Here is a 23,272-nt window from a genome sequence, read left to right as displayed (position 1 = left end):
GCGTAAATGTATGGCACTTCTGAGGCAGCCTCTGCTGGTTGCATTCCAGTTCATGTGCAAGAAGAGATTAGAGTTCCCAAACCCGTAAACACCGAGGTCTGTGTTACGTATGAGGCGATAATTGGTCTGATGTGAAGGATCAGGTGTGTAACATTACATTAGTTACTCATGGCTGAAAGTGTACAGAATACGTTTTAGATTCTTGTTATTTAATATAAATGTATGTACTAGCTATCACAGTAGGCTGAAGGACTGCTCTTTATTAATCATTTAATATATGTAGAAAAATGTCAGATCAATCATCAATTTCCAATCCTAAGGGTGATAATGGAGGGAGAATAAAAATGTAAAGAACTGGCAGTCATTCTCCAGATGATGGGAGCAGAGAAAGAGTCTTTTGGCAGTCTGTGCTTTTGATTCATAGGTAAAAGTATGTAATATAGGAGTAGAAGGTTACTCACATTTGTGCAACTATTTAAATCTAACGAAGTTGTCTGCTGTATTATAATGTTGTTCTCAGACATAATTTTCTGTCATGTGTAATTAACTGAAATTAAACATTTTAAGTACCGAGTAAGTCTGAGAGACAGTTTGGAAGTTGCATACTTTTTAACTCTGTGATGATGTAACTATATTGAGTCCTGGGAAGGATGTGTTTTCATGGTGGATATGGCTTGGAGAGTAGCTAAATACTGTTTGTGTATATTAGGTTTACAGCACTGTTCTATTATAGTGACCTTAGATTAAATAATGTATAAAGAACTTTCATTTGGCCTGTTGAGGTAACTGGTACTTGTATTTAAATTTGATAAGAATTTATAACATATTCTGTACATATATGGCTGTGAGTATCTAATTTATTAAATTCTGACATTTTTAAATCATATAAGCTCCACTTAATTTTATGCTTTCAGGTACAGTACCCAAATTCTTTTATCTTGTGATTTTAATTTTATTATTTTTAAAATTCTCTCTTATTACATTAGTCATTTAAATGTTCACTATTTCTGTGCCGCCAGAAGATGGTCGATGAACAAGTGAAACTTGTAATAAGTATTTTATTAAACTGAGTTGCCATAATCATTGCAAGTTTAAATGGGCTTCCAGACAGCAGGTAGCTATTTAAATGCTGACATGGGATTATACTTATCAGATTTATTCATGTATTTATTGGTGATGAACTTTTATGTGAAATGTTTTATAAAATTAGTATATCTATGTTCTATCTCTACAGGAAGTGTCTATGTCTGTCTCCAGTGATTCATTGCTTACCTCACTCAGACCAAAATTTAAATACATTTCACAAGGTTCTTTTGTTAAGCCTTTGAAAGTGTGTATTTTTAAAAAAAAAAATGTTACAAAGTACTGTTTTGGAACCTTCCATTAAGTGATGTGTTATCCTACCATACAATCTAGCATAGGCCATTTTGATGGCAGGAATTTAAAAATTACAAAAACTGTTATTCCTCATGGGACAGACATATGGACGAGACTGCCGAACTATCTATTTAGAAAATGTATGTCATATGAAGAAATAGAAACTTGTTAAATTCCACTGAACATACTGTACGGATGCCAAGCGTTTTAAATTGGGTGTAAGCTCATCCCATTCTATTAATTTTTTTTTCAGACTGAAAGAAAACTTGCACAAACAGCTGTCATAAATTAGGATGTCTGCCTTGAGGAAGACAAATGGTCAGCAGATCATCTTTGAATTTTGGCTTGTATAATTTAAAATACAAGTCATTGCTTTCCCAATGGTTTGTTATATAGTTTATCCAGTTGTCAAAAAATTTAAGGCCAGGTCACATATTCAGTTTGCGTCTTTGAAAGTGGCTAATGGTTTGTCCCTTTTTAGTAAGGAAAACTGGTAATTTCAGTTTGTTGGCTATTGTTATTAGCTAGCTAGCTGGGCATTTTTGGCAGGTCGAACAATCATGTTTTATTTGATTTTCATTCCTGTTTAGGAATTATGACATGCAGTAAAAGCCAAAGCTACTGTTATTCCTTAGATATGTAAAAAAAAAAGTACCATCAATATGTGGCTAATTGGCCTTGACACCTGACATAATTGGGTTTCTGCAATACATGCCTACTTGACTGGGGAGAATGGTGTCAACATTTTAGTGTATGTGACTAAAGAAGTAGTAAACCTGCGTTATGTAGTTACTAGAGCACAGAATAGAGGATTGATAAAGGATGAAGATGTTGGTTTCCTGTATTATCTTACAGATTGGCTTCATAGGTGAATTACCTTGGCAGTAATGTCTCGTTGCAAGCCCACCTGTGATAACACAAAGAACTGTTTGCTCTTGAGACTTACATGCAGAAAGGTATTTCTTGACACATTGAATGTTCAGTCTTAGTTGCAGACTTATTTGGTGCTGCAGCTTAATTTAGGTTAGGTCCAAAATTGTGTGTCATTTATTTGTGCTTGAGCCTATTTTATTGTAAAGGAACCATAATTTTTTTTTTTTTTCAAATACAAAAATCTTGGGTAGATGTTCAAGCCATCACAGAACTTCTCAAAAATCAAAGTAAGTTTAAGTTGCGCAGTAACAAGAATTATCACGTGGTGGGTGTTAAATGAGTGTCAGCCACTCTTCGTTTCTACTGCGCGCTTTCTCTGACGACTTTCACAGTGCATTTTAGAAAAAATTGCGTGATTCAGACGGTTTGGTTTCACTGTGTCATAAAAATCAGAAGATCAAGCAAGGATCCAAACTTAGAATGTTAACACAGGCAAGGTAAATGCGTACATTTTAAGGTGTTTATTTCAAGTGGAAGGCAGAAGATGAAGGAAGTTGCGCATTATTGCAAGATTGTCTGCTGTTGCATGTTGTGTAGGGTTAGGGACAGTCAGGTCAAAGTAGGAGACACCTCTCGGAGCGGAAAGGCCGTATTCTCGCCCACCTTGACTGCATAGTAGAGTGCTTTGGCATTCGTTTGTTCTGCATTTTAACCAAACTGATCTTTGTACACACGTTCGCGCTCCATATTTGTATTTTGACGTTTCCCGTCCCCATATCTGGAGATTGTTTCGTTCAAGTATCTTCCTTCCACCGCCTCATATTTTAACTTGTTACCAACATATTTTGATTTTCCATTCACATATTTTCTTGTTGAGATTTTTCCATTTCTTCAAGTTTTTTTACTTAAACCGCTATTTGAATTCTTAGTATCAACGGTGTTTTGGTCCCCTCCATGTTCATTCGGTATTCATCCATGTTCTCCACATTCGACTAAAAGGTTTGCTTCTGTGACCAAATTTTCTTTTACGGTCGTATTGGTTTTAGATTTCATTTTTGTTTATGTTTCTGGCGTATTCTGCATTCGGATGACAAATTATGTTGTGATTTGGATGTTTCGTGCAAGTCTCCTTGCCGATGTATTCAACTTCAGAACAACCACTGTAGTTGTCGCCTCCGTTAGCCTCGCAGCCACGCCCGTTGTGCAGTGTTCGGTCTGACATTGATCGCTACTTTACCGGACGTTCCATTACGTCATGTAGCAGTGGATGATAAGTCCTTGTGTTTGCCTGCAACTTAACCGTCTAAGGTGATACCCATTTTTACCACGTGCTTCTTAATATTCACTAACCATGCATTTTGCTTACAGAATGTATTTTGTTGGTTTCATTTGATTCTTAGAATAACAGCGATCATTTCTTAAGCAGCAGCAACCAAGTGATCCTTTTAATGGAGATGTGTTGTGTTCTCTTTGAGGAAAGAACTTATCTGTTAAATAAAGGGTCGAATAGTAGTCTTATTTACACATAGAAATTGGGAAAATTAAATAGTAAGGAACTTAGTACTTCTTTTTGTCAAATACTGTTAAATGTAGCGTAAGACGGAATAAAGTGGTTGAAATTATGTAAGGGTTGGCAAGAGTAGGCTTGCACATTGGGATTTCTGTGCATAACTGTGTAGCGATTGGCAACGTTTGGAATGGTCATAGAAGAGTTTATTATTTTGGAAATTGTAAGTATGGCATTTAATTTGAAAATGGCCTATAACATTGACACTGTGAAACTGTACCGCTGGTAGAAAATAAAGTTGCGTGTTAGCAACATCGTAGAAAGTAGTAAAGCTGCACTGTGGGGTTAGGAGCTTACACAAAAGAACGCGGGCAGTTAACCGATGTAACGTAATGTTCATCTACGACCAAGTATCATTGTGTAGTGATCCACAGAATGCTCCAATTTCTTCTGTGGACACTGTCAAAGAGAAAGGTAGAGGAGGGGGGGGGGGGGAACCACAGGAGACTGCAAATCTCGTCAACTTCTCCTTTCAAAAGCCAAGTAGATAAGAGCTTCAATGATAAAGAGCGCAAAACAGGAAACTTAACTGCCAGAGTGACTCGCACGATATTTTGGTCGAAGGAATTGGATCGGAGAGACTGTTACAAAGGACTTTGTAGAAGTAGTGTTCATCTGGCTCAGGATATGGTCCAGTTGCCAACTCTTGTGAACACGGTTTGGAACCTTCTGTTTATATAAGAGACGGGTAATTTTCTGACCAGCTGAGCGACATGTTTGAGAAGTGAAAATGTCGTGTGCTGTTCCCGCTCATGTCTTCAGTTGTGTTAACTGACGAACAAACTCCATGGTACAAGGATATTAATCTCGCAGATAGTTAAGAAAAATTCTGCTTTTATGAAATCACAAGATTCTTGTCGTCTGCCACTGGACCGTGCCCATCCATCTCAGCCCACTTTATTACATCCTCCTAACATTTTTCTCTAAGATGCGTCTTATTTTTACCCTCATCTTTGTACCTAGTCTGCTCTTCCCTTGTGGGTTTTCAACCAATCATCTCTATGGGCGTCTGTCTTCGTCCATGTATACTACATGTTCTACCCATCTCACCATTCTTTCAATTGCCCTAACAGTATTTTGTGATGATCTGCAGTGCGTACTTGTCTCCATCTTTCAGTTTCTTCCTGTTTCTTGCGTTCAATACGTTCTCAGTGCGTTGTTGTCAAATACCCTCAACATATGTATGTTTCCTTTGGAGTGAGAGAGAGAGAGAGACCAAATTTCACACTGACATAACATAACAGACAAAATTACAGTTTTATATACTTAAAAACTTAGATTTCCAGAGAAAATGGGGGTAAGTATAATTTTGGTTTATTGTTATTGTACCAAGGTTCTTATACTTCGCCATATTTTCGAAATATTTGTCAGAAAATCGTATATAGCACAGAAAACTATGGTCTGTGTTCATTATCTTTCAGTTTCGGTGTGTGAGGTTTTAAAATGGGAATACAATGGACGTTAGACTGCAAGATGGCTTCTCCTTGGGGATCACCATTCTTGCAGGATGCTTTTACATTGATTTTTCTTGTTGTGTTTGAATCTGAGAGTCCTCGGATGCCAGGTGAGTGTCCCCTTGCAGCAGCTTCAAGGTTATGTTCATGCGCACGACCCTTTCCGTTGTAGCACGAATCCCTGAAATTCTGCGAGAGAAGTTTAATAATTCCATCAGAATAAAATGTTTATTGGTCCTTGAAATCAGTGATTCTCGCTCGGTTTAGATGCAATTTTATCAGTGCTCGGTTTCGTAGGCAAATTACTTATTCTTCGGGGAATATTGAAACTAATAACAGTAATGACTGGAATGTTCAAGTTACCAGCTGTAGTAAAACCTCGATCCAGGTTAAAAGGAGCATGAAAAAATAAATTATAGACAATGTTTCCTTTCACGAAGTTCGTCCTTTAGAGTTAAGAACGTCTTTATGATTAGTGTGTCGTTAGATGCAAAGTAAGTTATTTACCGATGACATATCAGCATCATAGGTTGTTTAACGTTGAATGATCCGTGTTCATTGAATTGGAAACGGATTGCAGACAAAGACTTGACAAGAAGCCTCTATAAGGTGGTCACTGTCCTGGTTCAGGTTTGAATCGGACACCTCCCGAATACATCCTTGAAGAGTTACCGTATTAGCCATCTTGCTGAGTATTGGTCCCGTATTTTTACATTCCTTTTTGATATAAGCTGCTGTCTCTTATTAATAAAAACACAAGGGATTAGTGAGGTTATAATGTCATTCATTACGTCATTACTGTGTTGGATATTGTCCGTTGTCTGAGGTTAGGTTAGGTGAAGGAAGGAAATTCCAGAATTTTGTTAATATTAATAACTATTTGACATGTAAGAACGAAACTAACAGCTGAAGCATCAAAATGTGAGATTTCAGATTCTTTCGTCAATAAAGATATCGATGTTGGTCTCGAGGCTGTATGTTTCTTTAAAAAGTTTGTATCTACACGGAATTATAGCCCGGAAGAACATCTGCATCCTCACCCCATGAAAACCTCAAATTCAAGTGAGTGATCCATTCTTTTTTCATTAATGAAAATGAGAAGTCTTTTTGGATATGCTGAAGAACGAAGTTATGCCTCAAACTGAAGAAAAATGTGACATTTATAATTATGTAGTGTACCCCCCCCCCTGCGTGCATTTTGGTTATATTGAAAGTTTTAACAGAAATATTCTGGGTTGATGCATCAGGAGACGAGGACCGGTTCTTTAGTTTCATTGATCTCCCAGTTCAACACCACCAGATTTTTATTTTTGGTTATATGTTAAGGACTACGTCACTTGAAAAATAAAAGAAGAGGAAGCAGCCTGAAGCCATAATCAGAGAAGCAGTTGGACACGTTACTCCGGAGACGTTGGTTCGAGTCTTGCAGAAACCTGCCCCAATTGCGTACGACTACAGAGGCGCAGACATTTAAGTTCTTATCGCCGAAACGAAACTTAAGAACTAACCACGCTGTTGAATTTAGTGTCACTTTTCCACTTAATGAGACATTTTTGTTCGCTCTGCTGACAGTCGCGTCTCGTAGGCTATAATTCTGTCTTCAGGTGAGTGGTTGTCATTATAGTAACGTATGTTTTATTTTAATTATTATTATTTAGTGTTCTGTCTGACGACAGGTCCATATGAACAGGATCCTTCCATCCTTTTCTCATATACTTTCTTGGCAGATGATCCAGAAGTGGTTTGCCATTGCCTTCTTCTGTGTGTGAATGGAGTAATTGTTGGGATGCCACGGAGAAACCGGGGAAGCCCCCGGAGGAAAACTCCGTGTTGCCTAGACCACGGCCTTGCCCAACACAAGTTATAAATTCGGGCACCGCCGGGAATCGAACCCGAGACCCCGAGGATTACAAGGCCAGCGTTCTAACCGCTAGACAGCCGTGGCTAGTTATACGAAACCCTTTTACATTAATATTTATACACGACATTGAATTATTAATGCAGATGTTAATTTAACAACACTGTGGGATGGACGATGAATGACGAGAATTAGATAAGAGGCTTCTGTGATCTCATTGAAGATATTGTTCCAGCGTTCACCTGCTCTGGATATCTGGACTTTATTCCTTTGTCTGGATGTTAGGTCCAAAGTACAACTAAAAAGGCCTGTTGTAAGTAATTCAGTCTCAAATTCTTCGTAAAAGCATTAATGGGCTTGCATATTGTGCATTTCAATGTTCGAATGTTTTAAATCGTTTAGACAGAAGGCACTGGGAGATACCATAACTGTGACATACGCGTAATACAATGCAGCGTAAGAAACTGTCATGGTCTACTTTAAAGTAATTTAGAGGAACTGTGGACATTGGCCTGGCAGACCCGGAGATATGACTGGTACTTTAAAACGAATGATTATTTTTCCTTGACCTACAAATATCTATTGGCAGCTTGTTTTAAATAACCTGATGGAAGCGTTCACGCCATAGAAGTCTTTGTGCGTTGAGGACTGCGGGAAAGGTCGTTATCTCCAATTTGATCCGTAGAATGGGATGAGATGATGGTATGACAATTTGTGTACACGTAACAGCCAAACCAAGCTTATCCAGGCGCATGGAAGTAACAACGGTAAAACACACACAGAGCAATCACTTACTAATTATTTCCTACTTAAGACAAGAGGGTTTAGTCCAGGGTTGAACAAACTGAGACTTTCTGATCGGTGAGTTATAATTTCCACATAGGGAGATCAGATTTTAAAAAAAAAGATTTTAATCCAGTATACGTCTTGTAAGTAAGGTAACTTCTGTGCTGGTTTATAAGCTGTTCGTCGATTCAGTATCAGCTGTAAATGTTACTGGCATAAAATCATATGACTGGAAATGTTGGCGAAGGAAGCGGTCGTAGCCGATTTCAAAGTATTCTCATGAAATTTGCCAAGAAGGACTGAGAATATTTACGGCAGTTCAGATGTACCAACAAGTAACCCACCGACTGTAGTTGCCGTTTGAACTAACCTGCGCGGTATCCTGTGTTATTTTTAGACATTCTGTACGAGTAGGAAGCTCTTCTTGAAGCGTAGTAAGTGAATGAACCTTCAGACAACATTGAAGATGCGGACATTTTTTATCCTTTCCACGCAACGTACAAGACAGTCACGAAACCATCCGATCTGGATTTGTGTCAGAAGATACAGTCCTTCATGGCAACCTAGTAGCTTAGTTGCAGAATACAGATTAGGAGGTTTTTCATCATGTAATTATCTCCATCTTCTCTGATCTTCAGCTCAGTCTCTTGTTCTCCCTAGGTTGTTGAATTTTTACACTCATACAAAACTTCAGTTAGTTTTGTACATTTTAATCTTGTGTTTTCAAGTGAACTTCATGGCAGTAAACATTCTGCACATTTGCTCCCTTCTTAACGTGATCGTCATTTATTATTTAGTTTTCCAATTGGTCCAACAACTTGGAACTAAGAAATGTATCAGATAAATGAATGGTTACCGTTTATCTTGAGCGAATTCGTGCGGAATTCTCATTCGACCGGTTAAATGGCAATACCTTCAGTAACACATCATAGTAACAGAGGAACCTACTCATTGTCCACGACAGTTTCCCTTAACCCGTATCATTTTAGTTCCCATTATTATCGATATTTGCACCGCTCACATTCCATTAGTCTCTCAGCAAAGCAGGACGGTATAAGAGTGGATAGATAAATGGGTTGGAAGTCTGTTAGATCTTCGTCACCGTTATCAGTACCAGCTGAAACAGCAGTTCACTCTAGTAGACCGTGATGTCATATCATTTTGTGATGTCAGTGCCATTAACAATTATTAATACAACAAAATGTGACTACGATATGACCATCGCAGAACGTTGAAAATCAGTTTCTGTAGTGTCGTAAATTCTATGTTAAGCGATACAAACATGAACACGGGAAGTCAGTGCATCTAGATTAAACAGCAGGATGGTTTGTTGGTTATGTTGTGGTTGCTTCACTGTGAAGGCTTCTCTGCAAAGTAGACGACGTATTGTTGAACCGATTGCACCACCATCTTGAGCTCTTCCTTTAGGACTGGCGTGTCGTCGTCAGAAGGTCACTCGCTTTACGGCAAGCTGCAGGTAGGTCATACCATCATTCTCAGCTTCGGGTAAGTCACGTAGTTTAAGCACTCCTTCTTAGTTCGCAGAGAAAGTCGTAGCAACAGGATTTAAAAAAAATATATATCCGTTTTCCTTGACGTTTGTATCTGTGACTTGAAAAATATAATTGCCGGACAGTCTTTTGCAGAGCTGATGAATGGAATGTGCCATGTTTCAAAACAAAATAAGTGTTCTCCCGTTTATATATGCTATTGCAGTTGTCCTCCGTGGACCTTAGTGATCGTCAAGATCATGCCAGAAGATTTCTTGCGAGGGATTCTATTATTAACTCCTGGGCCACGTCTTGTGAAGGACGGCCTTATAGACTGTGCTACGTGTAGGGGAGTAAGGAGGACAAGCTCATCTGTTGACAACTAATCGAAATGCCATTGTGGTAGTAGTAACTAAGACATTATCTTGTACTTTGAAGAGCGAATAAGAGTCTTTTTTGTTTTTGTTTCCCTCCTTCGATTCCGAAAGCTGGCTGCTGTGCCATCAATAACGACACGCCAGCTAGTCAGCAGGCCTTGTAGGCCGACTGATACGAGGACTCCTGCCAGTGACGTAATTCCTGTTTGTCTGCCTGCCCGTGCTTCGTGGCTGCCGAGCTATGCCAGTGGGAGATACGAGGCTTGGTGGGTACGTCGTAGCCATCTTCGTCGTCGATGTTGCAGCGACGCTGTGAGCTGGTAGGTGCACACCTCTACTAATTCTCGCATCTTCCGCTGTTACATTTGTGTGTAGAAACGGGTCCTCGGAAGCACTTCCAGTTTGGGTTAGTGGGCGTTGTCCAGGGATAGCCACAGGATGTATGTGTACAAGATGTTTGGTGGGTGTTGATGTCAAATTGCATTTAACTCTCATAGCGAAGTTATCTGAATCACACCGTGCGCAGAGTAACCGTTCTTTCCGACGTTAGATGGCAGAGGCGGTCTGCGAGCGCGTAATGGCGGCGCGCATTCTGTGCTTGTCATCAAGGACGGTATGACTGCACGTAAATAGGACGAACCCGGTCAGAAAGAAGGGGAAAGCTGTAAACAGCAACGGTGCGCTGCACTGCCATATTGATTTTCAGGGGTTGAGACCTGGTTGATGACGTCCATCAAAGCGCAGCGCAAGAATTACACGGACGGAGCATTTTCCGAATGACAAAGTCTGCTTTCTTGGAAGGGAAAGTTGGTATAACATGTGGACCGTCGTTACAAATGGACTGCAAGGCAACCATACAAATAACTCGAATAGCGTTTTCATAATTCTATTCCGGAAACCAATGCAAAGGCACCTTAAGCAGCTCCAAGGCCGGTTATGTCTTGGCTGCAGTCGTATGGCAGCGCAAGGTCTATTGCGGAACGACTCCTGGTCGTAGTCTATTAGCGAACTTGCAGTGTAACTCCTGTCTCTTATACTTACGCAATAGGCCTGTATGCGAAAGTAATTAAATTAGTTGCAACCGACTTGCCGACAACGGATAAACGGAATTACACCGTCATTAAGACATTTGTTCATAGTTATATTGTAGACATATCTCACTTCTTTATGAAGAAGCTTTTCATGATACTGGAGCGTTTTGAACTTACAGACTTCCACATGTCATTTCCCGACATAAATTTGAATTAAGCAGAAAGTAATTCTTCATGACTGGTTTTCAGGGGTGAACACACTCCACTCAGGGCCCTGGACAAGTCACATTTTCCCGTCTGAAACCGTTATTTACAAACGATTGAGGTAATCAGAAGAGCTGTATTTTCCTCTGGCATAGCCGTCGGTGTTCTCACGAACGTTTGATTGTTCAGCGAATGAAAGAAAGTTTTGTGATCGGTGGCAAGCTGCCATGTTATTTTCCTTTAATACGACTCGCTGTTGTTCGATCACAGTGCATTTCCGAATTACGTGATAATCGTCTATTTTAATTTCAGATATAGAGTTTCTCGGTGTTTATGAATGTATTGTATTTGCATAGTTCCTCAGACCTAGTCTTATTTAACTTAAGGACAAGCTCGTAGAGTAATGGCCTATTTTATTGTGGGACTCTGACCCAGTTATAAACCTGCAGAGACTATCGTGGTATTTTAATGATGCCGTGTAGTCCTTCAACTTAGGTGATTTTTTAAGTTTTAATCAGTAGGCCTATATTTAATAAACGGATAATATCAATTTTATGAACTCTAACCCAAGAACAATCATGTCCATTGATACAGAAATGAAGTCCTTCCGTGTAATAGACTCTCTCAATCTCTTCCGTGACACTTGGGCCAAGGTCGCCACCTGCTAGGCCGCTGATCACCCCAGTTGAAAAATAGCTGTGCAGGTTCGAACGTGATTCATTCTCGAACTTCACTTCGCCCTCGAAATCACTTGGTGTTGTTCGTGAGTGTCCTGTCAAAGAAGTGCAGAATACAGGAAAAAGAGTTTCCTGTGTCTAAGCACCAGCTAAAGACGTGTAGAGAAGGTGGAGTGCATGGAGGTGAGGGCCCTCCCGTCTTCACTGTCTGGAATAGAATCCTTTGTACCTATTAGGAGACTGCGTGCAGAATGGGCTAATGATATTTGGAGTTTTCTGGACAGTGAAGATGTTTGTGTTCTGGGGCAGTATTGCCATGTGGACTTGTAAATGGATACGAACGTTTTGGAGGAAAATACCGCCTCTCTCTTCAGGTCTCAGGATAGAGACAGTATGTCTCTCCGAACTGGTATCTGTAATTACCAACAACACCACACGGCGTTCCTTCAGGGCCGAAGATGGAAGCAGCATGTTCTTCTGTGATGTTAGTATCTACCTACGAGTCCACGCGACTTTTTACTGCCCAGAAGACCAACATAGATTAGATTTTGTCCTTGCCTGGATTCGAAATTAGGTCAACCAGCCCGTAACAGTCACGCCATTGACGTTCTATTTTTAGCTGTTCAATAAAGGCGAACGAACTCAGTGTAGCAGAGTCATTCTTGAGACACTGGTAGTAGCTCAGCTGGTCAAGAAGCCCACCTTTTAAATGGAGGTGTGACCACAAGAGACCGCCACAGAATCTTTTCTCGAGAACCACATGAATGCAGTCCCACCTTCTCATAACAGCATCAAAACTAATACGTGGTTCAAAAGTGAGCATTCCAGGAGTTCCGTATTCCTGCATGAAATAGTTTACAATGTTTTTGTTGCCTTTCCTTGTAGCAGGCTTGTACATTTTGCACCTTCACCATTGAAGTTACTCGGTCATCGATAACGTAATGTGAAGGAAACTTACGTATTCCTTATATCGTTCTTTTACCAAACTATGAAGTGAGACTGTCGTTTGAACCCTATTTGCTCAGACGACTGACCGTTAGAAGTTTCGTACGTTTAAAACGCCTTTGATTTATTAACAGATGGGCGTTTAATTTGGTCCAGTTTGGTTGAAAATGAATGTGTGACAAACATTAAAACTTCTATAAAATTGGATCCAGGTTAACCACGTTCAGGGGTTCTCAAACTTATCCAGACCGAGAGCAGAATTCATATTCGCTTATCCACTTATAATCCGCACAATCTTAAGACCAGCGTGGTTCCATATACAATGTTACAATACACTTTATACAGTGTATAAAGTTGGTTGCTTTATGCAACATTGTATAATGAGATAGATTTATGCAAACTTCATGGAAATTTAGCATAATTAAATTGTCTTCGATGTTTTACTTACCATTTTGTTCTGCATTCATAGCGTATTGAGTAAGTTAAGTCAGCTAGCGTGTTCAAGGAGCCTGTCTTCTCAATCGAATCCGAAGACCGGTTGAACTGAACCTACTTGTGATTTTGACAATTTTCAACATATTCCATAATTTATATTCTTCTATACTGACTGGAAATAAGAATAGCCTTCTGTTTCATACAAGTAGTACAGATGGATGGTAACAGCTGTTTTTAGTCACTGGACTAGTGAAGCAATTCCTATCTTTTTATGCAACTCCAGTTTTAATTATCGTGTTCACAGAAGCCAGTCACTAAAATATATCTTGAGCTAGATGAATCCAATCCATACCCTTAGACCATTGAACACTGCAGACGAGTAATCTAATTAACGTGCGTTTGAAGTTCTTTTGTAAATACCTGAAGGCTTGTATGATCGGCATAAACGATATGCAGAACATGTTAACTTGTTGGAATAATTACCACCTCTGATTTCGTAATCTACCTTGTCTGTTATCTTCCGAAGTATAAACTCCAGGAACACAACAAAATGGCTGCGCTGTCTGAAACTCGCTTTGTCTTATATCTCGTAAGCTACTCCACTTTTGATAAAGGGCTTTTTGACCAGAAATGGTTATCAGCTTTGTTAAAAACATCCTATTCGCCTGATATCTCACCTTGTGGCTTTTAATTCCCAGACACTAAGAAACTCCTTCGAAAATACTGATACGAAAGATCAAAATTTGTATTGGATTTCTGGAAAAGCGAAATAAGAATAATTGATTTTGATGCTAGCTTCTTGCTAAAGGGAAGTAAAAGGCCATCTTGGTTTCACAAGCAATTATTATTATTATTATTTAGTGTTCTGTCTGACGACAGGTCTATATGAACAGAATCCTTCCATCCTTTTCTCGGACTGGGACCTGTTCATATACGTTCTTGGCAGATAATCCAGAAGTGGTTTGCCATTGCCTTCTTCTGTGTGTGAATGGAGTAATTGTTAGGATGCCACGGAGAAACCGGGGAAGCCCCCGGAGGAAAACTCCGTGTTGCCTAGACCACGGCCTTGCCCAACACAAGTTATAAATTCGGGCACCGCCGGGGATCGAACCCGAGACCCCAGGATTACAAGGCCAGCGTTCTAACCGCTAGACCACCGTGGAGGTTTAACAAGCAATACAAAATTTAAATGTTTGGACTAGTTGCGAAGAAATGTACCGTCTTATAAAGCAATTAAGGATCTGTGAGGATGATCCAACCCCAAGGTAGAAACCACTGTTTTGGGTATAGTTTGCCTCTCCGTGTTCACTTTGGCCGACAGGGTCTCTTCGCCCCAAGGAATTTGGAATTCCAGTACCTGCTTTGCTCGCCTGTCTCTATTACGCGCATATATTCGTATTCTGGCGAATTCTGTAGACAACTTTAAGTTTCATTCATATTATTTGAAACTCATCTTTCCCTCCTGCGTTTCGTTGGTGATCTGGTACTGTAATCACCAGTGAAACGGAGACAGAACAAAACTAATTCCCTCGACAAGTTTTTTTGTAGACCCGTAATAATAAATTCCCTGGCAATCTTTTGAATAGTAAAAGAACCTTCACTTCTTCACAGTGATTATGTTATGACTTCGTACAAAAAAACTCGACTACCTTATAACGTAACGTTTAATCCTTCCTGTAATTAAGTATGTATAATTCAGAAAGCAAATGTTTTAATTTTCATGCAGATTTCCGCTGTAATTCATATTTGTGTGCGTTCTTTGCACACAGCAAATCCATGTAAGGGATGTTGTACCGGCTTGTTTTATCTACGAAAGCACTGGAAAGTTTTCGATAGAATTTGGTAAGGGAAGTGTATACTAGACGTGATCTACTAACTTTTTCATTGAAACCAAACTTTGCTGGTTGGCTGGAGCTGGCTAACTTTACATTTTATCTTATGGTTCTGCTGCGTTCCAGTGTATGGAGTACAATTGAACGACGAAGGTGTGTTAGCCAGGCTAACAACTTTTATTTGAACAATCTTCGACATTGTAAATATTTAATAGAAGTCAAAGAAACATGTTTCTGATCATCTGTAATGTGGTGGAATATACAAGGCGCCTTCTGGTCGAATGGACAAGACAGAAATATGAATTCGAAAACGTTATGGTTTTAATAACAAAGTAAAAAAAAACATTGCGTGGCCCAATCCGGATCGAACCTGGGGTCCACACAGCCTCCTACATGAGGGATTTTCCCCTTGCACCCATAAAGAGGCCAGGAGAGAAGCTGACCTCTGACCTCCGTGCTTGTTTGTCCGTCCTTCACATGTAATGTATTATTCGAATGGTTTTAAATTTTGCGCCGTTGGGATAGTCATGTTGGTACTCAACTCCGGTAAAAGATGGCGTGTTGAGACAGCGCGGTTTACAAGCTTTGAATGAAAAAGTATGTTTCTAGGTGTTCTTCGTGCGATTTTGTCGTAACAGTTTATCAACATTATTTAATCTACGATTTGTGATCAGTTTATTGAAGCAGAAGACCTCGTAAGTGAGTTATAATTAGTAATAATTGCTTTGATCAGAGTTGGAAAGCAAGTGCAGCCAACTTGGTTAATGCCACACCAGGTTTCTAGCTGAACTCAATACACGTATTTAATATCGTAATAGCACAGAGCATTTTACTTCGTCATTCGATACGTTTGTTTGCTAATGCTCGATTTAATGCTTTGAATGTTTGTTATAAAGAATTTAAGTTTACTATATTTTTAACTTGATTATTTTAATGCGTTTTATAATACGAAGGCGCTGTTTTTGCTGTGTTATATCGCTTTGTTTTATTTTTGTCTTCGCTGTGCCTAATATATTGTTAGCCATGATAAAATTTCGTGATGTTATCTGCGTCGGTGAACATTGTAGTATTGTTTGAGAATAATGTAAGTACGTTATTTCTCCAGAGTCTTGGACTAAAATGACACACTGTAGATATTTAGATAATATTATTTCTTTAAATGCCCATAAGAGGGCTAGTTGTACATGTAACAAGCATTTATCAGAGGTCAATGCTAGTGACTGGTGTTTATAGTATGTAGTTTTAGAACAGTCTTATCAAAAAGAGTGTCTGTCTGGAACTGAACTGCCGATATAAAACCCCGCCATTTAATGTGAATCTGAACTGGGCGGTTTCACTGATCAAATTGAAGTAGTGCATGACCTCGGTACCTTTATTCGCGGAAAGGGGGGGGGGGGAGGTGATCCTGTTTGAGTCTCGTGTGACTTACCAGCTGTTTTGGCTTTGGGTTTTAGATCCTTATGTCATTCACGATTATTATAATTTTATCTGGCGCAGTATAACCTCTGTAGCTGATGCAGCGTCGTGAGCCGAAGACCTAGTCCCGGTTTACCACATGGCAGTCCAAGGACTTTCAGAAGGCAGTCCAAAAACCAACCTTTCTCTTCTGTATTCCCACTGATAATTTTATCCTCACATTTATATCTCGCTTTATACAAACATTTTCGTGTATTCTTTAATTCTGCAGCATTAGTCAAATTTGTTAATATCTTATAAGTTACATCTTCGTAGAAACTAGCTATTTTACACGAAAGAATATTTCCTTCACGGTTTGTAGAACATCTTCGCCCTCTCTACACAGAGGGCATGTTCCTTTCTGAATCCTTACGTCAACACTCTGTTCACAAGAACCAGCCTCGGACCTCTACTTTAATTTCTTGTACAACAAATTTCATATCCCTATTCCACTCAAATTTCATATTACAATAAAATATTAATGACTTCTTTTCTCATGTATCTGCAAACAATTTCTGTCTGTCTATATCACTGCATCTTTCTTTAATTTTTCATATCCAACCCTCACAGCGTTCTTGGAAAGCAGTCTGAAGAGGCCCGATGTTCTGTGAGGTATTGATTCACCCGTCCGCTCTCTCCACTTCCCCTTCTCTGTCGTCTCCAGGTAGAGGCGCTCCTAACACCTGCACTTCGCCTTCCTAAATCTGAACTTCACTTTAACCACGTGGTGCAGTGACACGGAACTAAAATTGCCAACAGATTCATAATAACACATCATTTGAAAATGTTTAAATGTCTGCTAGGACATAGAAACGAGGTTCATGATTGAATTAGCACGAGAATATACCATGGAAATTCTTGTTGGTATTCAATTCTAAAATTTTAATCGTCTCCTATGCTTTCCAAGACCGCCACGGTGGTCTAGCGGTTAGAAAGCTGGCCTTGTAATCCTGGGGTCTCGGGTTCGATTCCCGGCGGTGCCCGAATTTATAACTTGTGTTGGGCAAGGCCGTGGTTTAGGCAACACGGAGTTTTCCTCCGGGGGCTTCTTCCCCGGTTTCTCCGTGGCATCCCATTCACACACAGAAGAAGGCAATGGCAAACCACTTCTGGATCATCTGCCAAGAACGTATATGAACAGGTCCCAGTCCGAGAAAAGGATGGAAGGATCCTGTTCATATGGACCTGTCCTCAGACAGAACACTAAATAATAATAAATAATACTTTCCAAAACGCTGAAGAACAGAGTATAAAACCATGTTTACCGGTTGTTTCGTATGGGATTGAAACGTGGTCTCTCATTTCGAGGGAACATTTGGTAGACCTAGGAAACGATGGTAGGATATTCATCATCTGGCGTAGGATAGGAGCCAGTGGCGAGCCATTGAGAATATGGAAATAAGCCCTCGGGTTCCACGGGAGGCGGGGGGTGGGGGGATTTCTTGACCAGGCGAGTGACTCAGCGTCTCTGCCCCATGCATTTATCTACATTTGATGATTACGATCTGTTTTGGTAATTCAAAAGTGAAACGACATTGTAATAACCTAGGAAAGTTATTAAGCATATGAATGTATTGTTAAATGAGTTTACATTACAAACACCATTCGTTTTAACAGGGAGACCTGCTTGTAGGGATGACTTAATGAGCTCAGATTGAGGAAGATGGCGGTTTACGAGCGTCTAGGAGGATGTAACACATACTGTCTTGGACTTCTCCTTAACACCGGTATCGTTGACTCGAATCCCGTTCAAATCCTCTCACATAGCCGAACACTGTCTTCCCCACATCCGCCTATTATTCGACACTGAATAACACCTGCAGTTGATACAGCACCGTTAAAGGACGTATGATCATTGCCAGACCGCCATACTGCATTTTCTTCCAGAGTAGATGTTGGCTTGTGCTATATATACCTCAGTCCTCCGTGACTAAAAGATATTGCTGTGACTAAGGACATTGATTTCTTTCGTAAAAGTAGTGTCGTGCGGTTGAGTGCGTGATGTGGCAATCGTGTTGCTATGAAACGTCTGGCGGTCCACAGCGCGAGGCACTGCAGTAAACAGTTCTATATAAAAAGCTGTAATTGAGCTTTGTATTTTGTCTCGGTCACTTTCTGGGCAGTACAACTTATTTATCTGTTGTGATTGTTGGTTGACCCTACGAACGAGAAACTAGGCCTCGGCCAAGCCGTGAGTCCTGTCTTCTTCAGCTGTTACTGATTAAGCCATCTGGACTGTTCTAATTCGTAATTATTTATAATTCTACCAATCCCTTAGATATTTCGTTACACCTGCGTGTTGGTTCGACCGTTTAGCCCACCTACACGTGACAGTGAAGAATTGTAGACAAAGATCATTGCTTCGAATGATCGCCACTGTGGCTCCGTGCTTGGGAGGTCCTAGTTTTATATCTTGGCTCGGATATCGTGTATCCCAACTTAATACATTTTTATATTTTAAGTCCCTCCTGGCAAATGATGGGATTAATTCAAGTTTCGTTCTTCCGTACCGCAAAGAAAACACAGCGAGTCTCCAAGACAGACATTAAATGGTTTCTGCTGTTTATCGTAGCAAACCCATAAACACACACTATGGGCAAAAACCGAAGTTATTGATTGTTAAAGCAGATGGCGCTTGGTGAGATATCAGATTCTCACGGTGGTGAGTACGAAGATGGCTGTCCTCTGGGTCGTAGCTCCGTGTAGTCCAGTAGAAGTTCACCGACGTTTCTGGGATGTGCCCTGCCTCCATCATGGCGCTGATATTTGAGGAAGTAGTCACCTCTAATACGTCGGTAAACTTCTGGCAGACTACACGGTGCAACATACCAGAAGACAGTCATCTTCAGATTGTAAAAGACGTTCCCACCTGGCTGAGGGTTAATGAACTGAGATTTGTGTTCCATTTTTCATTGTCTTCACGGACAATAGATTTGTGTTATAACAGGTTTCAGCATCTTCTGATAAGCTGAGTTAACGTGTTCGTATTTCGACTTGAGTAGTTCAGGGTTGCCCAACGAGTCTTAATTATCAACAAGAGAGTTAATGAGATGTCCTTCAACACACGTCTTTAATATAATAATGTTACTTACCATATACATAAAAATGTTGGGGTGAACATCTTAATTAGAGACTGGGTTTAAAGTTTCAAAAATTTTAAGAGTATTTTTTGAAGTATCACTATTGGTATTCTGTAGGTGACTCTCTTCTGTAAGTGTTACGACAGTTACGGATGGAATTGTCAAATATGATAAGCAGATTTATTAAAAATAATTAATCGTACAATAAATGGAACGGTCTTATCTACCTTTGAGTCTAGACTCGTCACAATCCAGAAGAACGACATCGTTCATTATACAAAGAAGCACATGTTGTAATTAGGCTACATTTACAAGTCAGCTGTTGGAAGACAGATGATGATGAAGTGGTATAGCCTAAAATCCATAGTCGCAGACTTCACAGATACTTGATTACGAAAAGCAAAGCTAATGTTTCTTTTCGTCTCCTGCCCATATTTCACTCTTCCAACTACAATAACGTAAACTGATGACAATGGGAAATCCCCATATTTCACTCATCTCATGTTACAAGCTAATATTACTGTACTTTGATATTCGTGGTTAGTATTCCTGCTTTGTATTGGGGAAGTTCCTGGTTCAAATGTTAGGTCCATAGCCGGATGTCTTGCCCAAGTGGCTTCATGGTTTTCCTCAGTTCATACAGGCAAATGCCGTAATTAAACGACCGAATCTTCATGTCTCGTCATTTCAAATTCGTGGTTCATACGTTATCGTACAGTTCGATGCTTTAATACATAAGCAGTTGAATATACGTTATTAAATAAAGCAAGAATCAGTACCTTAGCTAATCCCAGTTATACACATCATGGTCTGTTTTTGGCGTGTGCTAATTTAATATGTGTTGGGCAAGGCCGTGGTCTAGGCAACACGGAGTTTTCCTCCGGGGGCTTCCCCGGTTTCTCCGTGGTATCCCAACAATTACTCCATTCACACTCGCACAGAAGAAGGCAATGGCAAACCACTTCTGGATCATCTGCCAAGAACGTATATGAACAGGTCCCAGTCCGAGAAAAGGATGGAAGGATCCTGTTCATATGGACCTGTCGTCAGACAGAACACTACAAATAAAAAAAATAATAGATCTTGTATTTCATTGCTTTAATTACGAAATGCAGTCTGGGTTGAACGGCCAGGGTATGGTCTGGATTAATCTGGCTCGAGATGATTGAACACGGAGGCAGTATGACCTCTGAAACGTTGGTTAACATCGACCAGACTACACAGCGCAATAACCCAGAAGACAGAAATCTTCACGATAATGAACGTTTGAATTCTGTAAAAGGCAGGGCATTTCATGGTTAGTGGAGCGACTTTTAACTTCTGAAGAAGGACTTTACTCCATGGAGTGAGGTTAGGTTAGGTTCTCACGGTAACGAATATGAAGATGGGATGTTACGCCATTTAGTCTGGTAGAAACTGAACGACGTTTCAGAGGTGCTCAGTGCCTGTGTCATAAGAGCGAAAGTGAGCGCTTCTGAAACATCGCCAAATTTCTACCAGAATGCAGCGCGCAAAGAAATGCTTGACGAAGTTAAGACTACGGTAGGAGACAGTGAACTTAACTTCAAGCCTACTAACCCAGTATTTCGTGGATTGAGGACAGTCGGTCTGAAGTGGAGTGGAACTCCGCTAAGTGTGACAGTTGCAAACGGGCGTCAGAATGATCTGCGCCTCTCAAGGGATGGTAGCGATCACGATGGAAGGAGCAACTCTTCACAGCTAGCGACATCCTTAATTTAAGTTTCGTTTTAGTGGTTTAATAGTGAATATTACAACTCTCGGCCAATATATTGGTATCATTACCGAGATTTTCGTGTCTTTCCTCAGGTTAATCCTGGGTTAGTGCCTTAATTTAGGCCACGACTGTTTCAATGTTCAACCTCCCTAATTCATTACTCACTAATCATCAGATAATTTGATGCAGTATAACGGAATCAATTGAAAGAATTGTTATATAAACCAAAAATAAATATAAAAATGACAACTTTTTCGCATTGTCGGGATGGTTAAGTAAGTTACTTTTTTTCCGTTCCATACCGACGGGAAAAATGTTACAGCTTAAATTATTTCACGTGTGGAAGGTTTGGGGTTCTCAAAGTGGCTTTTACGAAGATGTCTGTCTTCTGGATAGTTGCGCTGTGTAGTGCTTTAGAAATTAACCGACGTTTCATATATGGTGTCTGCCTCCATCATTAGAGGGGTGACCAGAAGACAGACACCCCCTTATATCATACGCCCTCACGCTCGCCAATGGATTGCGAATGTTGTGTATGTGAATCTGTAACGTCTGTTCGATTTTAACGCCACGTAAAGATGTAATTTTTTTATTGTAAATAAGAATCTTTCATAGGCTTGTCTGTTATTTGTACTACATAATGTGAGACACACAGGGTATCGTTCTCGGAATACTCCACTACCGTTTACCGGCTCGTAAATCAGGAAACGTTGAGTATGACCCTGAATTGACCCTCGTGTATGCTTTACATAATTCGTCGTACACACACGCTAGGAAGAAATTTCATGTCACTGAAAGCAAAGGGAAATACCAAGAACACTAAGGAATATGACAAGATGGTATCGAACAGCTGACATCGGTACGTAGTAGCATAGACCATCATGGGATTTATTGATCGGTAGAATCCTTATTAGGCCACAGGAATGATTATGTAAGAATGGGTTACGTCGTCACAGATCTGGGAGATGGTGACGGAACACAATAGACAGCATCTCACGAAGAGAGAGGTGAAGTGTCGAAAGTAGGTGGAGCAGAGAGTCAGGATGTGGCTCGTTTGGTGACGTTTTCAATGTCTGTTCAACAGTTACATAGAACATAGTTCTTCTTGAGAAGCTAATAGTAGCTCAGGTGATCAAGAAATTCCCCGCCTTGTGTGGAACGCGAAGATTTAATAGTGTTCACAAGAATACGCCAATACATCCCGTTCAGAGCCAGTTGAATTCAGTCTCATTTTTACATCCAATGTCTCTGAGATTCATTCCCGCACAAGATGACGAAGTCACGCCGAGCTTTTAAGAAACAATTAAAAACAACTTTCTGCCAATCAGTTTCAATACGGGCGCTTTTCGTAACGTGAAAGATGTTTCGTCGATGGTTTCAGCCCACACGTGCTTGAACCTGTCTGGAGCTACTCTTAAAACAGTTATGGTGATCTTAGTTTGTGTTCAGCCAAGTTGTCTGCTTCCCCGGTAAACCTGTGCCCAACACCTTTGATATAAGTCGAGGGGCGTGAAGTCTGGTGATCTTTGAGGCCAAGTGACTGAGAATCCTCTTCCGATCAGACCCCCAGGAAACCTTCCATTGATTGCGTCACGAGGTGGTTCTCCATTCTTTTGTATGGGTAGTGTTTGTCATGGCGTGTATGGGTGTCCTGGGCAAATGGCCAACTTAGAAGAGCAAAGTATCACTGCATCTGTTGAAAGAGTAACTCCAGAGATTCTAAGGCCTGTATGTTCCCGGATCTATTATCGGATAGCCATCTGTCGCACTTCAAAAGGAACGCATATGCACTGATACAAACTTTCTGAGTTGACTTTCGTTTCGTTATTTTAATGTTTTATGAGTGTAATGGTTTCGAAAATATGGTTTTATAAAATTTCGGAGTGAGTCTGTGTACATCCAGTTCTGCGCCTGCGTCTTACAAACTGTACTTTCATCTCCTGCGTGAAGAAGTGATATATAGGTTATGAAGCTATTTCCTCTCCTCTTCTAACCACCGTGATCTCTTTTGATACAGCATAATTAAAAAGTGTTTATTCCTGCTTTGTTTTCGCAATGCACAAGGCGAAGAGTAACGTAGAACAAACGTTCGTGAG

At 40.2% G+C, this 23,272-nt stretch overlaps 1 protein-coding gene across 6 annotated transcripts in view; it reads left to right on the top strand.

Moving 5' to 3' along the window:
* Nucleotides 1-9,012: 9,012 nt before the first annotated feature.
* LOC110834135 (uncharacterized) overlaps nucleotides 9,013-23,272 on the top strand; it is a 48,010-nt gene continuing 33,750 nt past the window's right edge. For 2 of the 6 annotated variants that reach the window (XM_087349456.1, XM_087349455.1), the window contains exon 1: nucleotides 9,630-10,102. The gene's annotated coding sequence lies outside the window, so the exon portion shown is untranslated. Of the gene's footprint in view, nucleotides 9,393-9,629; nucleotides 10,103-23,272 lie in introns of those variants that run through there. The other 4 variants (XM_087349453.1, XM_087349447.1, XM_087349448.1 and 1 more) reach the window with 3 other exon arrangements.

The sequence above is a fragment of the Zootermopsis nevadensis genome, unplaced genomic scaffold (genome assembly GCF_977971745.1).
Source record: "Zootermopsis nevadensis isolate Lab colony 2312 unplaced genomic scaffold, Znev_1.0 Znev_ptg000016l, whole genome shotgun sequence".
NCBI lineage: Eukaryota > Metazoa > Arthropoda > Insecta > Blattodea > Termopsidae > Zootermopsis > Zootermopsis nevadensis.
Note: the sequence above shows the minus strand (reverse complement) of the source record. Positions and strands in the feature narration are given on the sequence as shown.